The sequence below is a fragment of the Leptonychotes weddellii genome, chromosome 4 (assembly GCF_054177405.1).
Source record: "Leptonychotes weddellii isolate Sample4059 chromosome 4, ASM5417740v2, whole genome shotgun sequence".
In the NCBI taxonomy this organism is placed as follows: Eukaryota; Metazoa; Chordata; class Mammalia; order Carnivora; family Phocidae; genus Leptonychotes; species Leptonychotes weddellii.
In genome coordinates, this window is record NC_138372.1 from 163,878,031 (window position 1) to 163,892,354 (window position 14,324).

At 43.7% G+C, this 14,324-nt stretch overlaps 1 long non-coding RNA gene across 2 annotated transcripts in view; it reads right to left on the reverse strand.

Moving 5' to 3' along the window:
• The window catches only part of LOC145720992 (uncharacterized), a 113,768-nt gene that overhangs the window by 46,979 nt on the left and 52,465 nt on the right, over positions 1–14,324 (reverse strand). Inside the window, exon 3 of one of the 2 annotated variants that reach the window (XR_014144447.1) lies at positions 3,245–3,290. The exons of the other annotated variant lie outside the window; for it this stretch is intronic. This is a non-coding gene — a long non-coding RNA (uncharacterized LOC145720992). The remainder of the gene's footprint in view (positions 1–3,244; positions 3,291–14,324) is intronic. 2 annotated transcript variants of the gene reach the window in all.

Here is a 14,324-nt window from a genome sequence, read left to right on the forward strand (position 1 = left end):
CTCCTTGGTTAAGTTAATTTCTAAGTGTTTTAGTCTTTTTTGTGCTATTGTAATTGGAATTGTTTTTGTAATTTCCTTTTCTGGTTGTTCATTGTTATGGTATAGAAATGTAACTGATTTGCGTGTCTTAACTTTGTATCTTGCTACTTTGCTGAATTCATTTATTAGTTCTAGCAGGATTTTGGTGAAATATTTAGGGATTTCTACATATAAGATCATATTATATATGAGAGAGATAATTTTACTTCTTCCTTTCCAGTAGGAATGACTTTCATTTCTTTTTCTTGTCTAATTGCTCAGGCTAGAAATTCCAGTACTATGTTAAATAGTTCAGTTAGATTTTAGTATAATTCTACTGAGTTAAACTCTGAAAAAAGAGTTTCCCTTAAGGAGAACTGTATTAAGGATAACAGAAAGCTCTGGGAATATTTCAAAATCTTTACTTTTCCTTTCTCTCTGCTGGAAACAGTGAGGGGATTTTTCTCCAAAATTTGCCCTGAGAACCTAATGAGATCCTTGGAAGTAAAGCTTATTAAAGTGTGGGTCCCAGCTAAGAGTGCCCCAACCCTTGATTTTCTGTCAAGCTATCCATACTGAGCCTCCAGCAAATCATCAAACACAGTTTAAGGTATCCCCAATGATACTGGTTCCTGCTGTGGACTTCTGCTCCCAGTAAACTGTGATTCTCTGTATCCATCTTTTGATTTCTCTAATTTTGGTGGCAGCAGATTGCCCTGGGACCTCAATTCTCTGATGAATCTAAGAAGAGGTGTTGATTTTCAGTTTGTTTGCCTTTTACCATGTTGTGAGGATGGGAGTGACAACTTTTGTGTCAGACCAGGAACTTGAAATCCCCTGTGTGTGCTCTAACTTATTGCATTAAGAAAATCTGATTATTAGTTTAATATTTTCTTACATATAATAAAGCTGTTTTTTGTTAATGACATTACTTTTGAATAAATGAATCAAAGTTTCCTTTTCAATTTGAGTTGTGAATATGGAGCTGACTTACAAATGACCTGTCCTCACATTGTCTGGATCCCTTAGCTGACAGGTACAGAGGTAGTGAAAGGACATGGAGTTGGGTGAGACCAGGTTCAAATTCTAGCTCTGCACTTCTCTTGAAGTGACCCTATTTTTTTGAGCCTCACTTTTCTCATATGTGAAATAGAGAAAAATGGGATAACAGTTTGAGGAACTAATGATTAATCATACCCTTCCTCCTTTATGGATTTTTAACCAATAAAGGAAAGACATGAATTTTGTGATAATAAAATACAATATTTATGTTATTACTTAGATGAGCAAAACTATCAAAAAAGGACTAAGAACTGTGTCTTACATGCTCTGGGAGTAGGCAAAGGAAACAGAATTGTTTTTCTAAAACTGTTTCCTTCTGGAAAACCCCTTCCCTCAATTTCTATGTTAATCTAAGGAATACAGTAACAAGCACCTCAGCCTCAACACCTTCCATAACTATGAGATTAAATAAGATAATATAATGTAATAATAATGAAGATGATTGCCAATGCTTTCTGAACTGTAACTTACTCTATTCCAGGCACAGTACTAAGTACTGTACATGCTATCCTTTCAATAACCCTATTAACATTACATCCCAACAACTCCCTTTTTTCAGAGGACAGAGGCCTCTGGGGATTAAATAATTCACTCTGGTCATTCTGCTGGCATGTGGGTCAGCTCAAGTGTCGATTTATAGGTTTATAGGCAAAAGGAGTCATTAGAGCCCTAAGCAGAAGCTTGGAATCCCTCAAGTAGGGAAGGAGTGAGCACAGAGCTCAACACAAAAAAAGGCATTTAATAAATACCTGTGGAAGTGAGGGCATCTATTTAGGAATCACTGGATGTTTTACTTATTGCATTTAAATGTGCACTGATATATACCGCATATCCAGATAGCATATCCTTTGCAGGGATGGAATAACTACGTTACTTCACTGAACCTACCCTCTGCAGGGCTGAGTTCTTCTCAGTACTTGGTAAATATGAAACTTATTGATAAATTGCAATATTTAGAAATTAAAGTAAAAGATTTGGAAAGGAGGACAAGAATAAAGTTAGTCAATTAAAGTAATGTGTGTGTGTGTTTATTTCCTTAGAGAGTCAGGGTAGAGTAGCTAGAAGGTGGAGATGGGAAAGGAAATAGCATTCGGTAAGAAACCTCCTGTCCTAGGTGCCTAGGTGTGTATATTTTTCTCCAGTGGTCTTTTAGAGTAAGAAATGTGACAATGATAGACACTGCCTGGCACACACTAATCCACTTATATTGAGTACCTTCTGTGTGACAGGAACTATGCTAGGTGCTTGGGGAGCTAGTGTGGAAATGAAGAATGAAGAAAGCCCCTCTTCACATAGGGCACCCAGAAAGACGAAGTCAGTGAGAACACAGTGATATAAGCTACAAGAATTCTTATGAGAGAAGCACAATGTGTTTTAGGAGCACATAGGAGGAGCACCTTTCACAAGCTTGGGCATTATATGGGAATCTTTCCTGAAACGTGACATCTCATCTGAGGTCTAACAGATGTGTAGGAGAAAGTGGGGTAGGGTAGGCATTCAAGCAAAGGTAGAAGAATGTACAAAGTCCCAAATCATAGATGTTAATTATCAATGTCACTATTATTATGTCTTTGGTGTCATGGGCTATAGAATCAGTGAGATCCAAGTTCAAAATCCTGATTTTGTCACCTCTCGCTGTGTGGCCTTGGGGAAGCCACCTGATCTTCCTGAGTCTGTCTTGTTCTCTGCATCACACATATAAAACTTGTAGAAGTGTTATGGGAAGAAGATGAGCAGATAGCAGCATGAAACCTAGCACTCTGCCTGGCATTTAAAAGTGCTACAACACAGTTCTCTTTTTATTCTCTTTAAAAAGTTTGATTTTTTTCATCTTATGAATTCCAAAGTCTTCTGGACACCAGATAACTTCCATTAACCAACGTTTTCTGAAAGGTGTGAGATGCTGAGCAAATATTCTATATAGTTACACGAGAACAACTAGCATGCAGGCCATGCAATGAGACCCCCCTCCATGGCCTGCCAGCTAGTTGTTCTCGTGTAACTATATAGAATATTTGCTCAGCATCTCACACCCTACAGTGTGGTGGAGCACACTGTTAATTCTAGAAAGAACCCATAAAACAAATTTGCAAGATAGTAAAGCTGTATTATAAACCAGCACCGCAATTCTAGGATTTTAACACAAAATCGGCACAATACTCACACCTCAGCTGACTTCGGACTTTTCTTGAAAGTGCATGTTTCTATATCTAGAAGAAAAAAAATAGCTCTCAAATATTTTTGGTTCAATGCTTCAGAAGGAGGCCAGTGGTGGGTCAAACCCATCCAACTGGAGTTAGAATCTATACTTTCCCTCAACTCCTTTTAGGTCCATGAGTAAATTGTATTATGTTTGACACAAAATCAGTATCTGTCATGCACTCTTAGGCAAATGATAATTTTCTACGGAAAACTATTTCCTTAGTGTTGGTAAATCTTCAACTGCTGTTGACAGATTCAATTTTTGCAAAGCACCAAAAAGTCTAGAAGGTGTGGGCAAGTATAATTCAGCTTAGCAGATATTATTGAGCACTTAATACCCGTCATTTGCTTGTTTGTTCTCAGGTTCAACCCCCTCCTACCCTTTCTCTGCAAACAAACCCTCCATGTTTAACTCTATGAGTTAAATTCAACCAATAAAAATCATGTTAGGAGATAGGAACATTAGGAAGTATGGCGTAGACATTTTTGGTGCCCCATTCAGATCCCTGGGGGACCTTTTAAGTTTGGGGTGCCCATCTCCCAGCTTCTGAGTGTGCTGCTGCTAAAGGCTCACACTTACCATCTTCTCCATGGGACTACCTCCTACCTCACCTGGAATTGGCTCAGAGTTATACAGCCTTCTGGAATGCTTATCCAACCCCTGACTTACATAGGGTGTACAAAAGCCCATCTCCATGCCTCAAGGCAGGACAAACACTGAGATGCAATTTGTACCCCAAAGCTCCCTGCAGTATGTGGCTGAAGTTAGACCTTACCCAGGAGCCCATCCCTGCTTAAATCTCTGCCTTTCTCTATTAGACTCCCCCAGCCATATAGATTTCTCCTGAGAGCATCCCTTAGTGGATGACTTGCACACATCCTCCTGTGTCAGGCTCTGCCTCTAAAGAACCCAGGCTAGGACAGTGGGAGAAGCCTTTCCAACTCTGCTTCTGGCAAATTCTTATCAGTGGTTCTGGCTTTTTCCCTATTCTGGCTCTTACCTTAGTCATTAGCTCTAGGATCAGCTCCCTCCTGGTCATTCCAGATCCTACAAGGTGACTCAGCTACCTTCTGGAGGTTTCTCCTCCTCCAGGGATCCTCACATGCTCAGCTCTGGCTGAATTCTTGAGAGGCCCCTCTTCCAATGACCCAATTCCCTTGCACAGTGCCAACTATGGGCCTTCAGCAGCACTGCCACCCATGGTCCTCCAGCCAGAGGGTGGGTAGCAGCTTTCTGTACTTGTTTAATCTCTGGGTTGCCTCACTTTTCCCTGGTTTCTGCTTTTCCAACACCTCTGTAATTAGTTCCCTGCATTAGATTGAGCATGGACCCCTCTGTTGAGCATGGATTCTCTGTTCCCAGCTGGATACTGACTGGTACACGAAAATTCTTGCATTGTGTTGAATGCAGAAGACAGAACAAGACTTTGCTTTACCTTCAGGTTACTCAGAGGCATTAACCTGATCCTTACAACACAGGCAACCCCTGCTCTGATAGAGGGTCTATGGGCAGGAGGCTGGGGAGACAGCACACAAGCATCCTAGGCAGGGCTGGTTGTGAAATGGGCACTTGGCAGGGAAAGAGTCCCCTGGGGAGAGACTCTGGAGCTGAATGAAGGGGAGAGATTAGGCAGGATTGCAGCCATAGGTTTTTTTATCCCCCTGCTCCAAGCCAATTTTCCTCTTTAATGATAACAGAAAGGTGTCCTGATCCTACTTAAGCCCCTCTCTTTACTCCTTCATCTGGCTGGTGCTTAGTCAATTAAACTTGTAGCTATCCAGCACAAGGACGTGAGGAGACTGGGCTCTAGATAGTGAGCAGGTGCCCTGGAAGATGCACGTGAAGACTGAGATGAACATGAGCAATTCCTGATGCACACTGAGGGGGACAGTATGGTAACAGGGCCGGAAAAAATGTTTCCAGAATGGGTCATTTCCGGAATAGCCAGTCTCTGAATCTGGGCTTTCTAAGTTACACAAGGAGTGGTTCACTCTGCTGTAGTGTTCTCAGAGTATTGTCCATGGCTGAGTGGTATCAGCATCACCTCGGAGCTTGTTAGATACGCAGATTCTCGAGCCCTTCCTGGGCCCATTGAATCAGCAAGTACTGGTTGGGTGCCCTCAGTCTGGGCTTTAACAAGATTCCAGGTGATTCTGATGCATGCTAATGTTTGAGACACACAGGTCCATCTCTTCTTGTTCTAAGGGCCTGATGAAGCCACACTTGGCATCTGAAATGGGAAGGAAACAGAACCACATCGCAGCCGAGAAGGAGGGCCTCACAGCAATAAGCACTCACCATGAGGCAGGTACACGGGTCTCTCTGCTTTCAGGCCTAATGAGTCCTCCCTTTCTGAGCTTCTATTTATGGCACTAAACTCTCCTAGTTTTTCCTTCTAATTTTCTGATTCTTGCTTCCTGGATCCTACCCACAGACTTGTTTCTTTATCACTGCTCGAGTTTTGTTTTTCCCAAGTTTTCTGGCCTTTGGTATCTCTCCCTAGCTCAACAACCAGAATTCCAGTTAAGGCCTGGAGCCTCTCCAAACAATGGTAGCAGCCTCCCTGACCTCTCCCAAGAGGCTCATGCTTCCAGCCACCCTGCCCACTGCCTCCACTGGGAACTTTCCTGAGTGAAGATCTGAGGCGTCCATGTCCTGCCAAGACACTTCCACGGCTCTCTAAAACCACAGAGGAAAGCAGTGTGCACCCAGGTACATGAATTACAACGTCCTCCATGGTCTGACTCTGAGCCTGATCTGTTTCTGCTCCTGCCTCATCTTCTGGGACTTCCTGTTCCACACAATGTGTCCCCTGTAGTCACTCCAGCCCCCCTCACTTTTGCTCTGTTTTCTTCCCTCTCACTTTTTGCATGAAATCATGGGGAATGCATCTACCCATTCAACTTTCCATATGAGAGAGACTAGCTAATTGTCCATCAAACAAATTTTTTTCCTTCTGGAAACAAAGGTAGACTCTTTTCCAGTTTCTCTTGCAGTTAGGTAAGCCACAGACTGACTTTTGGCCAACAGAATGTGTGTAGAACCCATAAGCCTCTCTTCACTCATCTGCTGACAGATGCATAGAATTTAGAGAAGGAGGGCACCATGAGAGACCCACAAGATGGAAGGAGCCTGAGTCCATGAGGGACTGTGTACAACAGAGCCCTTCCTCACACCATACCTCCTGCTGATCTTCAGTGGACTGTGGCATGCATGAGAAGTCATATACCTTCTATTTGTGATGCACATGGGAAAACAGCATCAAATAAAGATAAGAATGAAAAACAATATTAAAAAATCAGTATTTGTGAGCTATCCCTACATCAATATTGCATAATAAAACAATCCAGAACTCAGTGGCTTACAAACACTTCTATTCCTATGTTCATGGATCTGCAGGCCAACCACAGTTTGGCTCATGTGGGCTGGTCTCTGCTGGGCAGACCTGCTTCGTGCAGCAGGCTTGGCTACAGACTGCAGGTGGGTTTAGGTCTGCTCCATCTGTCTTTATCATGGCACCCAGGTTGAAGGGACAGGAGCTTCCTGGGCATGTACTTGTCAAGGCAAATCACTAGAGTCCAGGAGCCCAGCCAAACTGTGCCAGCACTTTAAATAGTACTTGCATTATTTGCTCTTTTAAATCTGCTTAGTTTCTATTGTCTAAGCAAAAGTTAGTGATTCAGGAGAATACAATCCACCCCAAAGGTGGGAGGGAGTGAAAATGTGCTGAAAAATAATCTGATAAAGTATGTGGAACCTCACAGAATTGTCACTGTCACAGCCCCTGGTCTGAGGTTCTCAGGTTCTTCCTAGGAGTGTCACTGGTCTCACCCTCTCCCCACCCTAAAGGAAAGAAAGAATTTGGTGAATTCCCCTCCTCCCCAGACTCTGCTTTTCTTTAATTTTTATGTAGTTCCCAACCTCGCCCAGCCCCCATGTGACATGAATTATGAAAGGCATCTCAGGCATAACAAGCTCTCAGACTCTGCTACAGATAAGGCAGACTGTGACCCGCATGTCACCATGGCCCCTAAATCATGCTGAGCTAATTATAAGCCTACCCATTTCTCTCTTACACTATAAAGCATATTCATAATGCAAGTGTAGGAATTCAAATTCACAGGAAATGCTCATTCTAAACATTTGTATTGTACTAGTAGTAGATGATTCCTAACACCTCTCATAACTGGCATATGCATATTAGAGTACTTTCTCACATTAGCAGGTGTAAGTTGCACTGACCCTTTTCTCTAGGAAGATCTCTTTTTCACTGAAGTAAGTCTGACTGCACATTCAGAGAAGGATGGGAGTTGAATCAGAGCCTCCCAGGAGCCCAGCTGTCTCATCATAATTCCTATCTTAGCAGGCTCCTGACATGCACAGAAGCTGACTGAGCAGAGATGTCTAAGTGTCACATCAATATTTGTTTCTAATTCCTCTATAGTGCTTAAAATTTTGGCTGGCTGGTCCCATGGTTCCCCAGCTTGTTGAAGTCAGGGTTCTCCAGAGAAACAGAACCCATAGGAGATAATCAATAGAAGATAAACAGATAGGGGCATCTGGGTGGCTCAGTTGGTTGAGTGTTTGCTTTCAGCTCAGGTCATCATCTGAGGGTCCTGAGATCGAGCCCTGCATCAGGTTCCTTGCTCATTGGGGAGTCTGTTCTCCCTCTCTCAGCTCATGTTCTCTCTCTCTCTCTCTCTCTCTCAAATAAATAAATAAAATCTTAAAAAAAGAAGACAGATAGATGATAGAGAGAGATACAGAGAGAGATCTAGAAAGAGATTGATCATAAGGTATTGGCTCATACAATTATGCAGGCTGAGAAGTCCCATGATCTGCCATCTACAAACTGGAGATCCAGGGAAGCTGATGGTGTAGATTCCAATCTAGTCTTGAAGGCCTGAGGACCAGGAGCCTCAAGGGCAGAAGTTCAATATCCTAGCTTAAGTTCAATATCCTAGCTTATGTGGTCAGACAATGAAAGAGAATGAATCCAACCTTCCTCCACATTTTTATTCTCTTCAGGTTCTCATTGGATTGGATGGTGCCCACTCACACTGGAGAGAACAATCTGCTTTACTCAGCGCACCGATGCAAATGTTAATCTCTTCCAGATACACCATCACAGACACACCCAGAAATAAGGACTCATCACATTTCTAGGCATTCTGTGGCCCCACCAACTTGACACATGGGATTAACCATTACACAATTCAAAACTATCTTTCTCCACCTCTCTCAAAGCTAGCTCCTGGCCACTGGGAGGAGAAGCTCCTTCTCTTCCCCATCCACTGGCATATGGGGATAATATGGTGAGAGCTGGAGCAACCATGTTGGACCAGCCATCTTGGACCCAGAGAAACTGAAGCTGGGTTGAGAAGGCAGAACAACAAGATAAAAGAAGCCCGGGTCCTCGTGCCATGGAGCTGTGGTATCAGCCCTACCCTGTTCATGTTCAGGTTTTTGTAGGAGACAAAAGTAAACGTCTCTCTAATGGAAACCACTGTTCTATCTGGTCTTTCTTATGCAGCCAGAACCTGTATCTTAAATAATATACCAACCTTTGTGTCTATCTATACATAGCCAAGTACTTTGTATTCTCTTTGGACATGAACACTGGCCCTTTCATTGGACATTCATGAAAAAATATTGGGCAACAAACACATGCAAGACATTGAGCGATGTGCTTAAGAGACAAGAGTGTCTACACCAGATTTTGTCTCCTAACCCTCCTTGTTCCGTGCTCACCTGAGCTTTGGCCATGTCACTAATCCCCAACACATTTTCACGTCTTTACACCTTAGCACACAGTCTCTCATCTGCCTGGGATGCCAGCCTTCCCCATTTTAGCCAGAAGAACTCCTACTCACCCTTCAAGTCTCTGCATCTAGGAAGATTTCCTCCATGGCCAGAGTGGAGTTCTTTGCCTTTTGAGTTTCTCCAACACTTCTTTACATGTAACTTTATCAGAGAATTTGACATGTTTGACAATGGTCACAATGCAAGGTCTTCAAAGGAAGAGACTCTATCTCCAGTCCACATTCAACAAACAATGACTGAGCTCTTGGCATGTACCACCCCTTGCACTAAACATTGGTGATTGAGCCAAAAGACACCGAATTCCTATTCTCGTGGGGCTGATGGCTTAGCAGATGGAAGAGTAATTGAATTAGCACACAAAGGAAATGTCTAACAGTGACAGGTGCTGAGAAGAAGCAGCCCTGGTTTTATAAGAAGTCATGACAAGGGATCTAACATAGTCAGAGCTTAAGCACACAGAAGACTCCCCTTCGAGTGTCATGCTTGAGCTGAATCTGAAGGCTCTAATTCATCTTGGGGCCATGACAAGTACCCAGAAGGGCGCTTGACACATAGGAGATGCTCATCAAATATTGGCTGGAGGAAGTGATAATAGGCTATTGACAAATGTTTTGGGTCATAATTACATTTTCATAGCATTGCATGGCTTAAGCCCCTGACACATTTTATCACTTAATCGCACAATAATAAAATATATTCTGTGATTAGTATTCTCACTTAATAGATGAAGAAACAGAAGCAGAAGAGGTTATGTAATTTTTCCAAGGCTACACAGCCAGAAAGAGGTGGAGCTGTGACTCGAACCCAAGCCGTCGGGCTGGCGTCTCGGCAATTAGCCACCGCATTGCCATGCACCTGTGTCATGTCAGCTGCTTGGCTTGCATTATTTCATCTCACATATCTCAACCCAAACAAGGGGGCTTTTCCTCCTTTTGTAGATGCCAGAATTAGAAATGAGGGATAAAAGTCTCTTCACCCAAAACAATAAGGTCAAGAATAGAGTCAAGCTTGGCCCCCCACAAACCTGTACCTGGATTCTCTTCAGGCGCCAAAGTGCCCTCTGGAGCCTGAGAGGGGGACAGTGATGGCAAGAGTTTATGGGAAAGGAAGAAGATGAAAAGAAGGAGGAGGGGAAGAGGAGGGGCTCAGGCCCCCGTTGAGATCCTCTACCCTTTTCTTGGGACTTGGCTCAGGGCTGTTAGAGAATAATGCAGAAGTTAAAGGCAATCAGCTCTTCACGAACACCCTGGAGCCCTTCCATTTCTTTATTGCGCTCTACCTTTGCCGTGTCACTTTGCATTTGTAAAAAGCATCGCAATCACTTGTAATACCGCCTGATTACAAGCTCAGTCTATTTTCCTATGCAAATAGGACGCTGCCCATAGTATGAAAATGTTATAGAAAATTACTTGGACTCAATGGATTTTCTTAAAAAAAATTACAAGTTGCATCTGCAGAGTTTAAATCCAGGTTTTTTTCCTCCCCAAATGGATGGAACTAATATTGAGCTATTGTTAAATGCTCCAAAAGGTGTGTGAGCAAAGAACCCACCAGAGAGTGGGAGGGGTCGCGGAAATCTCTGCTGACTCAGCTCCTGAGCCGCAAGATGCAAAGTATCGAGACCCAGCTGTCTGTGCACATTCCATACCAATCATGTTAATTGGAAACTGGAAAGAGGAAATGGTCACAATCAACACATTTATCACCCAGAGGGCTGAGCATTTCATAAATTTAATCCAGCAAAGGAACTGGAAAATAGGATTGATGCCTGTAAGAATCCGGGGCAGGGAAGGGGCCCCTCTAAACAACATTTGCAGCGATATGGCTGGGAGTGCTGGAACATATTTTATTTGAAGCTATTAGAAATATGAAAAGGCGGCTTCCTCCTGGCTCCTGGCTGAAGTATTGTAGCTTTTTTTCTTAATGGTCTTTATGAAAGAAGATCAATAAAGAGACACAAACAGGGTAGTTAAGTTTAACGGTGGTAAAAACCAGACACCTGAATGTATGTAATTTATTTTCCTAAAAACTCACCCAATTGAGGCTGCTATTAATTAGCATGGAAATGTATTGCAGAGCCAAGACTGCATGAGGTTTGCTAGCTTGGCTACTTTATAAAAAGGAAAAACAAAACAACCAGAAAAAATCTTTGTCACTTCATTGTAAAAGGAGGTGGAGGAAAGTCATCAAAACAGCTTGGAGGGGAGAGGGGAGGGGGGATTGGTTAACCCGGTGATGGGTATTAAGGAGGGCATGTACTGCATGGAGCACTGGGTGTTATACGAAAACAATGGATCGTGGATCACCACATCAAAAACCAATGATGTATTGTATGGTGACTAACATAACATAATAAAATTAAAAAAAAAAAAACAGCTTGGAGGCTTCATCTGGAAACATAAGTGTGTAAGATCCCAGCTCTGCAGAATTTGGACAGGAGCCTTGTTCCACCAGGGGTTGGGGGCAGGAGCGGCATGGGGGAAGAGAAAGGCACACCAGTTGAGGACCTACTGTGGCCAAGGACGGGGCTGTGTGCTTTACAGATGGCAGGCACTTGTGATCATCCTCATTTCTCAGACAAGAAAATCGGGGCTCAGATCAGCTGAGAGCCTTGTGGCCCAAGAGATCCCTGATTAAAGAACAGTCAAGATCAAACACTGGTGTGCCAGTTGCAAGGCCCATATTTGACCAGTGGTTGGGTGTTTCTCAATACATGGTCCACATTCCACTAACTACTGTGTTTTGTTTGCTTCTCAGCTGCCAAATAGACCACGTACCTGGTTCCTGGAACATCAAGGAGGCAGAACCTGGAAACGAGCAATTACAGTAACTTCCCTAAAGCCTTCATTTGTCTGTCTGTGGAATGAGTAGAGTTCTCCACTTACTGCTTGGTTTATTTGCACTATTCATCACCGCAGGCCTGAGTGGGGATGAGTCAATAAAACTCAACTGAACAACTACAGTATCTACAGCAAGCTATCACTCAATAAATATTTAACAAAGAATGTGGCCAGAGCTACACAGATTGTTGAAGGTGATCTGACCAAACCACATTATATCCGCACACATTTGAGAAAGATATCCCTTAAGGAGTTGCTTGCTTTTTTCCCCTTTCTTTCCTTCCTTCCTCCCTCTCTCTCTCCCTACTCCCACCCTCTCTTCCTCCTTTCCTCCCTCCCCTCCTCCCCCCCTTCCTATATCCCTTCTTTCCTTCCCTTCCTTCCTTCCTCCCTCCCTCCCTCCCTTCCATCCTTCCTTTTTTTCTTTTTTTTTTTTGAGAGTGGAAACACACTCACTTGACTTTGTGAGTATGGTGTACTAGAAAGAACCAGGTTCTATTGTTGGGAAGAGAAGGTCGGACCTCACTTTCGCTGTTCATTTCCTGTGTATCTTTGAGCACATTACTTCACCTCCACACCCGCAGGTTTGCTGTCTGTAAAACAGAGTACAGCCTGGCTTTCCATAGGGCTCTGTGGAAAGAACACACAGGACGGTGTCTGGAGCCCTGGCAGGTCATAGCAATGCTCACTCCGTAAGTGCCAGTTCCCTTCTCTTAAGTGCCTCTTCAACTGTTAGGATATAACAGTAACTTCTGAAGTTCTGAAGAACAATAAACTCGCCTCACAACGTGTTCTTTCACCTGGTCTTTGCCCCAAACTTGTGAGGTTAGCGGGACCGGGCTGGCCTCCCCACTTGCACACACCGAGGAGCACATTAAGGTAAACAAGGGGATGAGACCCCCTGTCTGAGACCACACAGCTCATAGGGGTTGCCTTGGGCCGCTCCTGGATCCTATGTGCTGGGGTGCCAGGCCCTCTCACTGCCAGCACCCCACATTTGCTATTTAACAATGTCCACCCTTTCCCCCCATTCATATTGTTACCTGATACCCTTTTGCACCCCTCATGTCCTCATGTAGAAAATGGGAACAGTAAGGTCACCCCCACAGGGTTACTGTGCCAAGCTGAGTGCCTACTGTGTGCACTGGACCCAGCACTGTGTCAGGCAGGGTTGAGCTTATTAGACTGTGATGTCATTGTGATTGTCCCGTGGTGATCACGACGAGGGTCAGTGAGTGTGGGTGCTCGCATTTAGACGGTGATAGGAACACCTCATTTCCAAGTATTCCTTTTGCATACACGGATATATGCACACAGGGTGGAAGAAGGAAGAAAACCAGGCTGTTTTGCCATCTACATGTAAAAATCACTCTGAAACACTTCTCTGCTTCCTCAGATGGAGGAAATATTAACAAACAATGCCACAGATTGAAGGAGTAATGCAATGGCTGCTAAGGAGCCCACGGGCGGCCATCACTTGGTATGAAACTCTGACTTGCCAAATGGTGTCTTCCTTCAGAAAGCAGAATTTCTCTCCAAAAAGAGGCAAAGGAAACGTTCCCGTGATTAACAAGGTGCCAACATGCTGGCCAGTCATTCAGAGAGTCAGCAAACATGGCTAACAGCTGGCCTGAAAACATTGGGAAAACAATTTATGAGCCTCTGCTTGAGTCAGAAAAAGGGAGGCTGCAAGTTCTGGCATCATAAGCATATTTCTTACTTGCTTTGTCCCAAGAAAAATCTTCACCGAGATGAAGAGGTTTGTTTCTTTGATGCTCCTACATCCTGATTAGAGAAACATAAACCCTTTTGTAATTACCCCTGCAATCCAGCGGCCACCGGCCAGGAGACAAGGCCATACTGTCCCCATGCCGTAAACAGCGGTTCCCTAATAAACCAACTCTGGATTGATGTTCACTGGTTCAAAGGGCCCTGGAACCCACTGAACATTTCAGATGGATGATAATGTAGCTTCTGGTCAAGCTGATTATTAGGTAGTCACTGGAGCTGAATTACAAAGAGGAGATGAAGAAGAAGGGAGGGAGGGAGGGAGGAAGAATTTATATACTAGAAAGAAGAAAGAGTCTCTATGGAGAAAGAAAGACAGAGAGGGGGCCAGAGCAAGGGTGAGGATCAAGGAATCAGAGTGGATAGTGGCCCCCAGTTATGAAGCCTGTATTAAGCACCAGACAAGCTGTCAAGGACCACACACACATTTTCTTATTTAATATTAAAGATAGAATTGGGGCGCCTGGGTGTCTCCTTCAGTTAAGCGATCAATTTTTGGTTTTGTCTCAGGTCATGATCTCATGGGTTGTGAGACTAAGCCTCACCTCTGGCTCCATGCTCATCTGGAAGTCTGCTTAAATATTCTCTCC